Here is a 13236-nt window from a genome sequence, read left to right as displayed (position 1 = left end):
GTGCACTGAAAAAAAAAATTGGAAAATGACTCCTTTAGCATTTTCACGTAGAACAACCGATTTCATTAACATAAAACCAAAGTTAAGCAAGAGATATCTGCATTCTGGGCCTCCTATCTGCCTTACCTGTTTGATTTTTCAATTGGTTCATAACTCAATGGAAAAACAAATGGCTATTTATTTGTTGGCCCCCACTAATAAATAGAATATGGCAAGAATGACAAGATGTCACTTCCAAGATCAGGTTACAAAAGACTGTGACTTCTGTTTTGCTCTCTCTCTCTGGCTCTTATTGCTTGCTTACTCTGCAGAAGCAAGCTGCTATGTAGTGAACTGCCCTATGGGAGAGGACTACATGGCATGAAACTGAGGGAGGCCTCTGGCTAACATCCAACAAGGAACTGAGGCCCTCAGTCCAATAGCTTGTGAAAAACTGAATCCTGCCAATAACAATGTCCTCCACCAGTTGAGCCTTGAGTTGACTGCAGTCCTGGCCAACACTTTGATTGCAGCCTTGTGACAGACTCTGAGCCAGAGGACCCAGCTAAGCCATACACAGATTCCTGACCCACAGAAACTATGTGATAATAAATGTTCATTGTATTAAGCTGCTAAGTTCTGACACAATGTTTATGCAACAGTAGAAAGCTAATACACTCAATAAATGTATGTTGATAAAAAAATAAATGTGTAACTTAATTATTTCCCAAAGAGCTCACATGATTTGAATTCTTAGGTACTTACTTCCAGGAAATAGACGAGGAATTTCTGAACATGCTCTGGTGTTTGTAGAAAACTAAATAGGGCACTTGCCAAAAACTTGGTTGGATGCCATCAGTTTAAATCAAGGCTAAATTTAGAGAGTCACTATCTGGAAAGAAATTTTGCAATCATTAACCAAATATTCTCATTTTACAGAAATGGAAACTGAGGCTCAGAAGAGCTAAGTGACTTGCCCGGGGCCACAGAGTCCATGGCAGTGTCATTTTAGAACCCAGGGTTCCTGATCCCTTCACAACAGCCTATGGCAGTGTTTAGAGGACAGGAAGATCAGAATAACTGAAGGAACTCTGAATGTAGAAAGTAAGGCTTAAGCAGGGCTTGGATGAGTATGTAGGATTAGGGAGGGCATTCCACATGAGGGATCTACATGAAAGACAGTACAGCGATAGAACTATTCCTCATATGAGGGGTACTGAGAATCAAAATCTCCATGGTTTAGTCAGTCATCTTGAAGCTCATATGAAAGGCAAGGATGGGGAGGCCTTGGAAAGAAATGGTACCTACAGGCTGGGCGCGGTGGCTCACGCCTGTAATCCTAGCACTCTGGGAGGCTGAGGTGCGAGGATCGCTCGAGGTCAGGAGTTCGAGACCAGCCTGAGCAAGAGCGAGACCCCGTCTCTACTAAAAATAGAAAGAAATGATTTGGACAGCTAAAAATATATGTGCATATATATATATGTGTGTATGTATATATATATACATATATACATATATATACATATATATATATATATATATATATAAATAAGCTGGGCATGGTGGCACATGCCTGTAGTCCCAGCTACTCGGGAGGCTGAGGCAGAAGGATTGCTTGAACCCAGGAGTTTGAGGTTGCTGTGAGCTAGGCTGACGGCACGGCACTCTAGCCCGGGCAACAGAGTGAGACTCTGTGGGCGGGTGGATCGCTTGAGGTCAGGAGTTCGAGACCAGCCTGAGCAAGAGTGAGACCCCATCTCTACTAAAAATAGAAAGAAATTATCTGGCCAACTAAAACTATATATATAGAAAAAATTAGCCGGGCATGGTGGCGCATGCCTGTAGTCCCAGCTACTCAGGAGGCTGAGGCAGGAGGATCGCTTGAGCCCAGGAGTTTGAGGTTGCTGTGAGCTGGCCTGACGCCATGGCACTCACTCTAGCCCGGGCAACAGAGCAAGACTCTGTCTCAAAGAAAAAAAAAAAAAAAAAGAAAGAAAGAAATGGTACCTACAAGGAAGAGAGGTCAGCAGAAGGAGGAGGACAAATCTTGGTAGACAAACAAACAAAGGAAGGAATATTTGGATGAGACTTTATGATAGGCAGCCCTAGTGAATCTGAAAATAAGATAAATGAGTGGGCAGGAAGAGAGAGGGTGGGCGTCAGAATTTGGGAATTTGGAAAACTTACTAGTTTCACAGTCTTACAGTCTTGAAGCAGAAGGAAAGAGGAAAGGCTCGCACCTGTAGATTTAGGACTCAAACCTGTGTTTAGAATGTGCTGAAACCCTTACCTGGATTTTGTGGCACCTGGATCCTCCATTATATGACCATATTGGCTGCCAGATATGGTTATGTAGTGTTCAGTCTACACAGCTGTATGTTGCAGCCTTGCAATAGGCTGATAAAAGCTTTGGAAACTGATATATAAAATTTGCCCACAAAAAGCCAACTTTAAAGAAACTATTGAAAATTTATTAATTTCTTTAAATTACTGATTCCTCGGACCCAGATTGAAGAATCCCAGCCTGTCATAATTGGTCTGGTAGATTCTGTGATAATTCTCTGACTCCTGACACAGACACTGGTGCATCAGAGAGGAGCCAAAGAAACAGTGGACTGGAGCCACAAGCCTGGATTCCAGTCCAGTGTGACATAACCTCTCTGCACTTCATTTTCTTCAACTGCCCAAAATACCTAATAACAGCTGCCTGTCCTATGTCACAAAGGTTCTATGAAGGTTGAAGTTTGAAAAGCGTAAAAGGGCTATACAAATGCTTTGCTACATAGAAAAAGAGGTTCCACTAAATTTTCCATTGCAGCCATGAAAAGGCCCTTTTTTCACTCTGTAATAGCTTCCTTCACAAAGGACAAAAAGGTTCAAAGGCTAAATTACATAAAATTTACTCACATTGTCACAGCACATGTAATAAATAATGGGGCTGAAGATGATTCACAAAGATAATCGGATCAAGGTCCTGTGAACCAGACCATTTAATTCCTATGATCCTGACCAGTAAAGAGAGGCAAGGAAGTACATAATAAGGAAGTAAGTATTCAAGGTTTCAGCTATGGAGGAAGTTCCAGAATCCAAATGATGAAGGCAGGGAGAAACTGTAGGATGAGCATGGACACTTCACTGGTGTGTTAGTTAAGGTAACAGTACCTGCTGTAACAGATAAGTCCCCAAACTCAAAAGCTTAACACAATAGAAGTTTGTCATTTACTCAAAACACTTGATTGGCAAATAGCTTTTCTCTCTCCTAAGCAGTGATTTGGGAGCCACACTCCCTCAAAGCTCCACCATCACCATGGGCTCAAAGGCTACTTCTGAATCCTTTGCTTCTGTCTGGTGTGCAGGAAAAGACCGGGAGAGGAAGGAACACCTGCTTTCAACTACTTTTGCCTAGAGATGACACACATCCACTCAGATTGCTAAAGTGAGAATCTGTTACATATCTCACTGGACACAAGGGGATAGAAAATGTTGTTCCTGGTTTGCCAGCAACGGCTCAACACTATGAAAGGGAAGCTTGAATCTTTGGGGAACAGATAGTCATCTCTGCCTCACCTGGGAAAAGTGAGAACAGAAATCTCTTCCATTTTGTATCGTTTCCTTCTGCCAGCATTTCCAGGCAATATACACATCAAAGAGTTTTATAGCTAGAAATGTTACCAATAAAACAGACAGCATTGCTTGGAAAGCCACTGACATTTATCCCTAAATCATATGAAAATAGTTCTTCATGGTTCTGAATCAGAGATCAGAAGCTAATGGGAGGACATCATTAAAAAATACAGACTTTGAAGTCAAGCCAGGCTAGGTTCTAATCCCTGCTCTAGCCCAAACAATGAGGAACCTTGCATAATTTATTTAACCCTTCTAGACCAAAGTGTTTTCATCAGAAGCACAAGCTCAATAATAAGATCAGTGTTTAGACATGGCAAGTGCTTGTCCCATAAAAGGCACTCATAAAATAGTGCCCTCACAGCATCTACTGAAGTTGAGCACATATATCTCCTATGGCCCAGTAACTCTACTCCCAGGTATACAGCCACATACATATATTTGCCAAAAGTTAAGTACCATAATGTTTGGAGCAGCACTGTTCATAATAGCTAAAAAGCAGAAACTATACTTGTGAACACCAAGAGTAGAACAGATAAACAGATCGGGGCATATCTTACACACAATATTATACAGCAATGAAAATAAACAAACTACAGCTACATGAACCGACTGGATAAATCTCACAGGCGCGTATTGAGCAAAAGATACAACAGAATACCTACTGTGTGATTCTCCATTTATATAAAGTTCCAAACAGACAAAATGAGTCTGTGCTGTTAAAAGTCAGAATGATCGTCACCCTTGGAGGGAGCTATTGAATGGGAATAGAACATTACCTGCATCCTGCATCCTTTTCAGATAGGGGTGCTGGTTACAGGGTGCATTCAGTTTGTGAAAATTCATTAAGCTGTACACTTACATCAATGAAAAGTTTTTTGAAATAGTATCCTTCCCCTGAGACACCCCCAAAGGGCTTAAATATTGCTTGCAAGTGCCACCAGACTTTGGAAGAGGGAAAAAGGGTAAAAGGAACAGGAGGGGAGCAACATGACAGTAAGCCATAAAGAGGAAGGAGACGGTGAGGGTGCATGATAAGGCTGCAGGGTATCCAGAACCAGAGATATCTACCACTTTTCTAAATCATGCCATTTCTGTTATATGCCCCAAATCCCTGACAATTATAAAAGGGTCCAGGACACTTTTTCACAGTGACTCTGGCATTTTTACTTGGGCTAAGTTTTAGTGCTGCTAAAAATACAAGTCTTCCCTATGGGCAATCCACTACATGTCTTCCAGATTATAATGTGTCTTTCTGTTCCATATGTCACCCTGTCATTTCTGTCATTGTGATTCTTCCTTCCTTTGTCATTTTGATATGCTGGGGGAGCTAGGGTGTGTGTATGTGTGTGTGTGGGTGTGTGTGTATGTGTGTGTGTGTTGGGGGGTGACCCTTACCAACCCCAATCTTTGCAATTTATATCACTTATTCTAATCACCAAGGAGACTTTCAATATTATGATAATGCAAAAACCATTCTCGACTAATATCACCCCCAGATAACCTGACTTCCACAGGGGCAACTAAATAATAACTCAAGCCTGTGCTCACTATGCTTCTACATACTGAATGAGGCGCCCATAAATATATATCATGTGGAGTTACCACATAATAACAAAAGGTCACTAACATTAGAGCACTGGTGGTCATTGACCGACACATTTGGCTTCATTTTACAAGTGATTTTATAAATGTTAGCATCAGGGGGAACCTTAAGAGATTACCCTTCCATTTAATCTAGGAAGAAACTTGAGGCCAAGAGAGTTGAGTAACTTGTTTTAAAACATAAAGATACTTGTGATCAAAAGAAGACAAAAATCCAGGTTTTCTTTTCCCTATCCACCATCCTTTTCCTACCTCATACCTTTAAAGAGCTTCTGTTTCTCTTCACATGTAGTTGGCATGAAATGAGCATGACTCCAGCATTCTCCATGTCCCATTTCGATCATAAATCCCAAGGACTCATGTCAATATAAACGAGTATCTTGGCTTTTGCCTAAAACAAATGTATTGAGATACTATTGTTAGGCAATTTCTGGAGGAAGCTGTATCGGTTGATTTTTTTATTTCATCAATTGTCATTTTTTTTTTTACTTTTCTTGAAATATTTTTAAACTTAAGAGACACAAGAATAGTAAAAAGAACCCCCGTATAACTTTACCCAGACTAATCAGTTTTGAACATTTTGCCAGTTGCTTTATAATTCTCTCTTTCTCCCTCTCTCTCTGCCTCTCTTTCTCTCTGTCTCAGTTTCTGTCTGTCTGTCTCCCTCTCTCTCACACACATACATATACATACACCTTATTAGTTTTCCTCAATTATTTAAGAGTAGGTTGCATAAATCACGCCATTGTGCTTTGAAGTTTGGGTCTCTGCAAGTCTGTACATCGTTTAGTTCAGGGAAAGAGGCTGAGCAGATAGAGAATGTGATGGACACCGTGGACAAGCAGCTACAGAGATACCTCAGCAGCTCCTCCTCCTACAGCGAGGACATCAGCAGGCACCCCATTGTCAACAGGACCCAGGTGCACACTCCACAGAGCTCTGGACAATGATTAAATGCACAATACATTTATCTATTACACAGTCCATATTCCATTTTTATCAATTGTTCCAACAATGTCCTTTAGAGCATTACCCCACTCAGTCCAGGACCCAATCCAGTATGACACTTAACATTTCATTTTCTTTACAGTGGTACTTACAGAGTTCTCAACTACTACAGGTGTACACGATAGCCAATATAAGCAAGCCAGTAGATCTACCAACTTCTACATTTCTCCTGTGAAAAATGACAACTAAGTCCTCTGGCTGATCCAGGAAAAGACACTTAACAGGAGTGATAATGGATCCTCCTTTGTAGCAGGGGTAACCCAGCACCTTAGCAAAGCCCTACACTAATTTTGGGGATGGCTTATGACATAACAAAAGCTAACTGATACAACCTAATAAATAAAATTCTATTACAAAAAAGGCTTTTATTTTTCCAAAACAATGTCATGAAAGAAAAGAAGAACCAAAGAACTGTTCCATATTGAGGGGAGAGTAAAGAGGAATGAAAATCATGAGGGCTACTGTGGTCTGATTATGTCCCCCAAAATACATATCTTGAAACATAATTGCCACAACATATGGAATAAGAGAAAATATTTGCAAACTGTGCAATTGACAAGGGTTAGTATCCAGAATATATAAGGAACTCAACTCAAAAAGAAATCCAATTTTAAAATGGGCAAAAGACTTGAAGAGACATTTCTCAAAGGAAGACATACAAATGTCCAACAGGTATGTGAAAAAATGTTCAACATCACTAATGTTTAGGAAAATGCAAATCAAACCACAATGAGATATAATCTCACCCCAATTAGAATAGCTATTATTAAAAAGACAAAAAATAGCTAATGCTGGCATGGATGTAGAGAAAGGGGAACTATTACACACTGTTAGTGGGAATGTAAATTAGAATAGCCATGATGGAAAAGAATATCAAAAAATTAAAAATAGAACTGCCATATAATCCAAAAATCTCACTACTGGGTTTATATCCAAAGGAAATGAAATCAGTATGTCAAAGAGATATCTGCACTCTCATGTTTATTGCATCACTATTTATAATAGGCAAGATATGAAGCCAACCTACATGTCCATCAACAGTTGAATGGATAAAGAAAATGTTTTAAATATACACAATGGAATACTATTCAGCCATAAAAGACAATGAAATCCTGTCATTTGTTGCAACATGGGTGCATCTAAAGGACATTATATAAAGTTAAATAAGCCAGGCACAGAAAGACAAATACCAAATCATCTCACTTATATGTGGACTCTAAAAGAGTTGATCTCATAGAAGTAGAGAGTAGAATAGATGTTATCAGAGGCTGGGAGAGTAGGAGGAAGAGGGAGATTGGGAAAGGTTGGTCAACAGCTACAAAGTTATAGATAGGAGGAATAAGTTCTGGCATTCTCGTGCACAGTAGGATCATTATGATTAACAATATTGTATTGTACATTTCAAAATCTCCTAAGAAATGATAAATGTGTGAGGTGATAGATATGCTAAATACCCTGATTTGATCCTCACACTTTGCATACACATATCAAAACATAACACAGTACTCCATAAATATGTACAATTATTATTTGTCAATTAAAAACAATGATTTTTAAAAAGCCACTTGATTGTGTACTTTAAAATCATTAATCTTATGTGAACTTTACTTCAACAAAAACATAAAAATTAAAATGATAAAAGAACAAAAGAATTAGGTCTGATCCTACTAAGGAAAAATTGGATTTTATCCTTATAGAGATAATCTTAAACAGTTTTTAAGATTAACATAGCAGTTTAATATTTGAGAAAGAGTCTGAATATTTTTAAAATATACTAGAGAAAGGAATGCTGACAGGGAAATTAGTTACAAATAATTCCAGATATGATGAGGGTTTGAATTAAAGCATCACAGAGGAAGTGGAGAGAAGTGGATGCCATGAGATAGATTTTTGAAACAGAATGTACAGCATTCCATGATTGGGTATAGGGGTGAAAGATTATAAGTGACTAAGGACATAGTGCTAGTGATGTTACTCAAATTGAGTGATACACCAGGAACAGGTTTGAGGGGAGTCCTAATCCTTGAACATCTGCAAATCAGGAGAGGGTGTATAGAAAATGGATTAGCAGTGTCATTGTGAAGTGTGGGCAAAGACTGAACTTTTAGAGCACTAGGAAACAATTGCCTCCTCTGACTAGCCACACAGAAATTGGGCTCATTTGGCCCATGAATTTCAACACTTTCCAAAACAGTGATCATAAGTTTGATAGAATGAACGGTGACAGTCTCAGAAGCTCTAAGAGTGAGCCCTGATTGTGCTTTAGGTGGATGAAATAGAGTAGGGAGAATGGACAAGGAGATCAGTTGGAGTCTATCTTAGTCCATTTGTGCTGTTATAAAAGAGCACCATAGACTGGATAATTTATAAGAGCAGAAATTTATTTTCTCACAGTTCTGAAAGCTGAAAAGTCCAAGATCGAGGTGCCAGCAGGTTCAGTGTCTGCTGAGGCCTTGTTCCCCTCTTCTAAGATGGTGTCATCAAAACCACAAGGGGGTTTCAGTCTAGGTCTAGTTGTTCATCATACAAAGATTCAATTATTGAGACAATGAGAATTTCCAAAGAAGGAAGGAATTTTTTAATACGACAGACATCTTGTTGGAAGAATAGGAGAAGCTGTCTCAAATCTGTCTCTCTGACTAATGGAGATCATGGGCTTTTTAAGGAGAGGCCAGCTGCCTTGGGGCAGGTCAAGGAGGATGGTGAATCCTGTCAGGAAGTCTGTCCAGGGGCCTTCAGAATCTCAACTCCTTTGTCCTGCAGAAAATCCATCATTTCTTGGAAACAAAATGTCAAGTAGTTAAGAGAGAAGATTTTAAAAAATATATAGAGGTCCTTGAAATTTGTTCATGAAGCTGGTTACAATGGCACCTTATTGCTGCATCCTCCCATAGCAGAAAGTGGAAGGGCAAAATGGACAACTGTGTTCTCATGTGGCAGAAGAGATGGAAGGGAAAAAACTCACTCTATCAAGCCCTTTTATAAGGGCCCTAATCCCATTCATGAGGGCTCTGTCCTCATGACTTAATCACCTCTTAAAGGCCTCATCCCTTAATATTATCATACAGGCAATTACCTTTCAACATAGAAATTTTGGGGGACACATTCAGATCATAGCATTATACCTCTGGTCCCCAAAATTCATATCCTTCTCACATGCAAAATACATTCATTCTATCACAATGGCTCCAAAAGACTTAATTCATTCCAGCACAAGTTCAAAAGTCTAAAGTCCAAAGTCTCATCTAAATATCACCTAAATCAGATATGGGTGAGACTCAAAAGTGTGATTCGTTTTGAGGCAAATCCCCCTCCAGCTGTGAGCCTGTAAATTCAAACAAGTTGTGTGCTTCCCAAATATAGTGGTGGGATAGGTTTAGGATAGACAGTCCATCCCATATGGGAGAAATAGGGAAGAAGAAAGAGGCAACAGGTCCTAAGTCCAAAACCCAACAATACAAACAACATTAAATCTTGAGGCTTGAGAATAATCTTCTTTGACTCCATGTCCTGCTTTCTGGATACACTGGGGGCAGCCCCACCCCCATGGCTTTGTGGAACACAGCCTACCCCACAGCTTCCATGGGTTGGAGTCTTCTGCTTACAGTTTTCCCAGCCTGGAGTTATACACCTGTGGCTCTACAGTTCTGAGGTCTCAGGGGCAGCCCTGCCACCATAGGCATTGTTCTTGTGCTGGCTCTCTGAGGTGGCCAGGATCTCACTGCACTACTGGGGTTTGCCCTAGTGCAAGCTCTCTGCAGCTATCTGCCCCCTGTGGCAGTTATCCACTTAGGCCCCGAGACTCTCAGAGGCATCCTTTGAAATCTAGATGGAGGTAGCCATGTCTCCACAGCTGGTGCACTCTGCATGTCTGTAGAATTAGTACCACATGGAAGCCACAAACATTTACCACTTGTGCCCTCCAGAGCACTGCATCCAAATGTGTGGAGCAGAAACTTGAGGTGGCCCTAGGCAGTGAGTCACTAGTTCCTATTGTAGCCCTGGGCCCATCAAAACAATTCTTCCCTCAAGGCCCTGGAACTCTAGGCCTATGATGGGAGTGACAGCCTCGAAGATTCAAAGATACTTTTGGAGTCATTCTTTCATTGTCTTCATGAATAGCATCTGGCTTCCTTCTATCCACACTAATTTCCTTACCAAAAGGTCACTTGGCCACACCCTTGGTTTTCTCTCTCAAACAGGCTTTTACAACCTGGGCAGGGTGAGAATTTTCCAAATCTTTAAGTTCTGCTTCCCCTTTAACTATAAATCCCATCTTTAATTTGTGTATCTCTTCTTGCTTTTTATCATAAGCAGTCAAGAGAAGCCATATAGCACACTGAACACTTTGCTTAGAAGTTCTGCCTTCCACGAAGTATTAGGACACAGACACAATTCAGCTAAGTTCTTTGCCACTTTATAACAATGATGGCCTTTCCTACAGTTTCCAATAAGATATTCCTCATTTCTAAGACTTCATCAGAATTACCTTTACTGTCCATATTTCTACCAATATTCTGATCATGACTACTTAAGACTCTCTAAGATTTAGGCTCTGTCCAAAATTCTCAATTTCTTCTGAGCTCTCACCATAATGACCCTTAACACTCCTTTTATAGCAATCTAGCCTTTTTAGCACACACTTTAAAACTGCCCCATACTCTACCCATTAACCAGTTCCCAAGCCACTTCTACATTTTCAGGTAATTGCTATAGCAACACCCCCACTTTACCATGACCAATTTCTAGCTTACTCCATTTGTGCTGCTATAACAAAATGCCACAGACTGGGTAATTTACAAAATCCAGAAATTTATTTTCTAACAGTTCTGGAGGCTGGGAAGTCCAAGATCAAGGCACCAGCAAGTTCAGTGCCTGCTGAAGGCTTGTTTCCTTCTTCCAAGATGCACGTTGTTGCTGCATCCTCACATGGTAGAAGGCAGAAGGGCAAAAGGGATGAACACTGTGTCCTCACATGGCAAGAAGAGATGGAAAGAAATGAACCCACTTTCTCAAGCTTGTTTATAAGGGCCCTAATATCATCCAAGAAGACTCCACCTTTATGACTTAATCAGCTCTTAAAGGCCCCACCTCTTAATGCTGTCACCTTGGCAATTATGTTTCAAGGTATGTATTTGGGGAGACATAATCAGACCACAGTAGCCCTCATGATTTTCCTATTTTCTTTACAGTGGTATTTGCACAGTTCTCAACTACTGCAGGTATATGTGATAGCCAACGTAAGCAAGCCAGGAGATCTACCAACTTCTACATTTCTCCTGTGAAAAATGACAACTAAGTCCTCTGGCTGATCCAGGAAAAGACAATGATTAAATGTAAGATTCTTTATTTCAGAAAACAACATCAACACCAGACTCAATAAATCCTTACAAGGTCAAATCTTTTGGTGATCTCACAACTACTAAAATAGTAGTTAATGTATCTCCCTGTGCCAGGCTTGCCTCCTTTTAATTCTCCAAAATGTAACCAGGAAGACATATTTTAAATGACTTTTGATCTTCATTTCACTTGCTTTAACCCTTTAATGGTTTCTCAGGATAAAGTCCAAATTCTAATGTGGCCTGTGAGGCAGTGAGTTATCTAGCACTGGTCTACCATTCTGAGCTGTTTAGACGACTGTCTGTACTGAAAATTTGTACTTCAAAGAGTGGTCTAAACTAAGCTTGGAAAAAATAAGGCTGGTGCTAGATTGCTTGGTTCTCTATAAGCTAAGTTAGATGGCCCACTCCTTGATTTCAAAAGTTCAATCCTTGATCCTATGACCCAATTCCACTCCTAGGTATCTAGTCAACGTATATCATTATTCACCAAAGTCATACACAGGGATATTCATAGCAGCACTATATATAATAGTCCCAAATTGGAAACAACCCAGATCACCCAGAATAACATGAATAAATGTGGTATCATCTAAAAATGGACTACTACTATATAACCATGAAACAGAAGTAACAACTATATGAAACAACATGAATGAATCTCAAAATATAACATCGGGGAGGGGGGGGAGTCAAGTACAGAAGAGCTCATGCTATATTATTCCAAGTATATGAAGTACAAAGATAGTCAAAACTAAACTATGGTGTTACAATTCAGGACAGAGTTACTGTTGCCGAGGAGGGAGAGCTACCATCTGGATTGAGATGCAAGGGGGCTTCTGGGAGGCAGCTTTCTTGATCTAAGTATAGTTGCATGAATGTTTGCTTTGTAAAAGTTTATCAAGCTGCACACTTATTTATGTACTTTTCTTTAAGTCATACCACAATAGTTTATGCTTTTTAAAATTCTCTGTCTTCATACTCTGCATCTTGCTTTTGCCTAGCTAATTCTTGCTGTTCAAACTTTCAATATCATTTCTTCCAGAAGCCCTTTCCTGAATTCTTAGACTATTTTAGCTCATCATGCTGTGTGCTCAAAGTCCCCTGTTGTTCTCCAATCTTAACAACTCTCCACATTTAATTGCAACTACTTGTTGGATCAAGTTCTGCAAATTGGCTTTATATATCTTTTCATTCACATTATGAAAGTGCACAAATTTTAATAGAGGGCATGTGAAGGGAGTAAGATTTAATAATACTCACCCAAGGGTAGAATATCAGCCCCAATGCAGTGCAAAATATAGAAGGATGAACTAGTTATCTATTGCTGCGTAACAAATTACTACAAGTTTAGCAGCTTAAAACAGCACACATTTATTCTCTCACAGTTTCCATGCATCAGAAATTCAGGAACAGATTAGCTGGGTCCTCTGTTTCTGGGTCTCCCAAGGCTGCAATCATGGTATCACCAGGTCTGCATTTCCTTCAGGAGTCTCAGGGTCCTCTCTCAAGCTTGTTGGTCAAATTCAGTTCCTTGCTTTCTTGCTTGCTGTCAGTTGAGGGCTGTTCTCTGCTCCCAGAGTCCACCCACATTCCTTATCATAGGCTCTCTCACAGGCCTCTCAACATGGCAGATTCTTCTGGGCCAGCAAGGGAGAGTCTCTTGCTCTAGTCAGCTAAA

The 13236-nt window shown here is 40.1% G+C and overlaps 1 long non-coding RNA gene across 1 annotated transcript in view; it reads right to left on the bottom strand.

The window, feature by feature from the left end:
• Window positions 1-13236, bottom strand: part of LOC123628306 — a 47621-nt gene that overhangs the window by 2263 nt on the left and 32122 nt on the right. The window contains exon 3 of the long non-coding RNA XR_006731600.1: window positions 5468-5599. This is a non-coding gene — a long non-coding RNA (uncharacterized LOC123628306). The remainder of the gene's footprint in view (window positions 1-5467; window positions 5600-13236) is intronic.

This window comes from Lemur catta, chromosome X, assembly GCF_020740605.2.
Source record: "Lemur catta isolate mLemCat1 chromosome X, mLemCat1.pri, whole genome shotgun sequence".
Taxonomy (NCBI): domain Eukaryota; kingdom Metazoa; phylum Chordata; class Mammalia; order Primates; family Lemuridae; genus Lemur; species Lemur catta.
The sequence above is the reverse complement of the archived record's forward strand: the minus strand, read 5'-3'. Positions and strand labels throughout refer to the sequence as shown.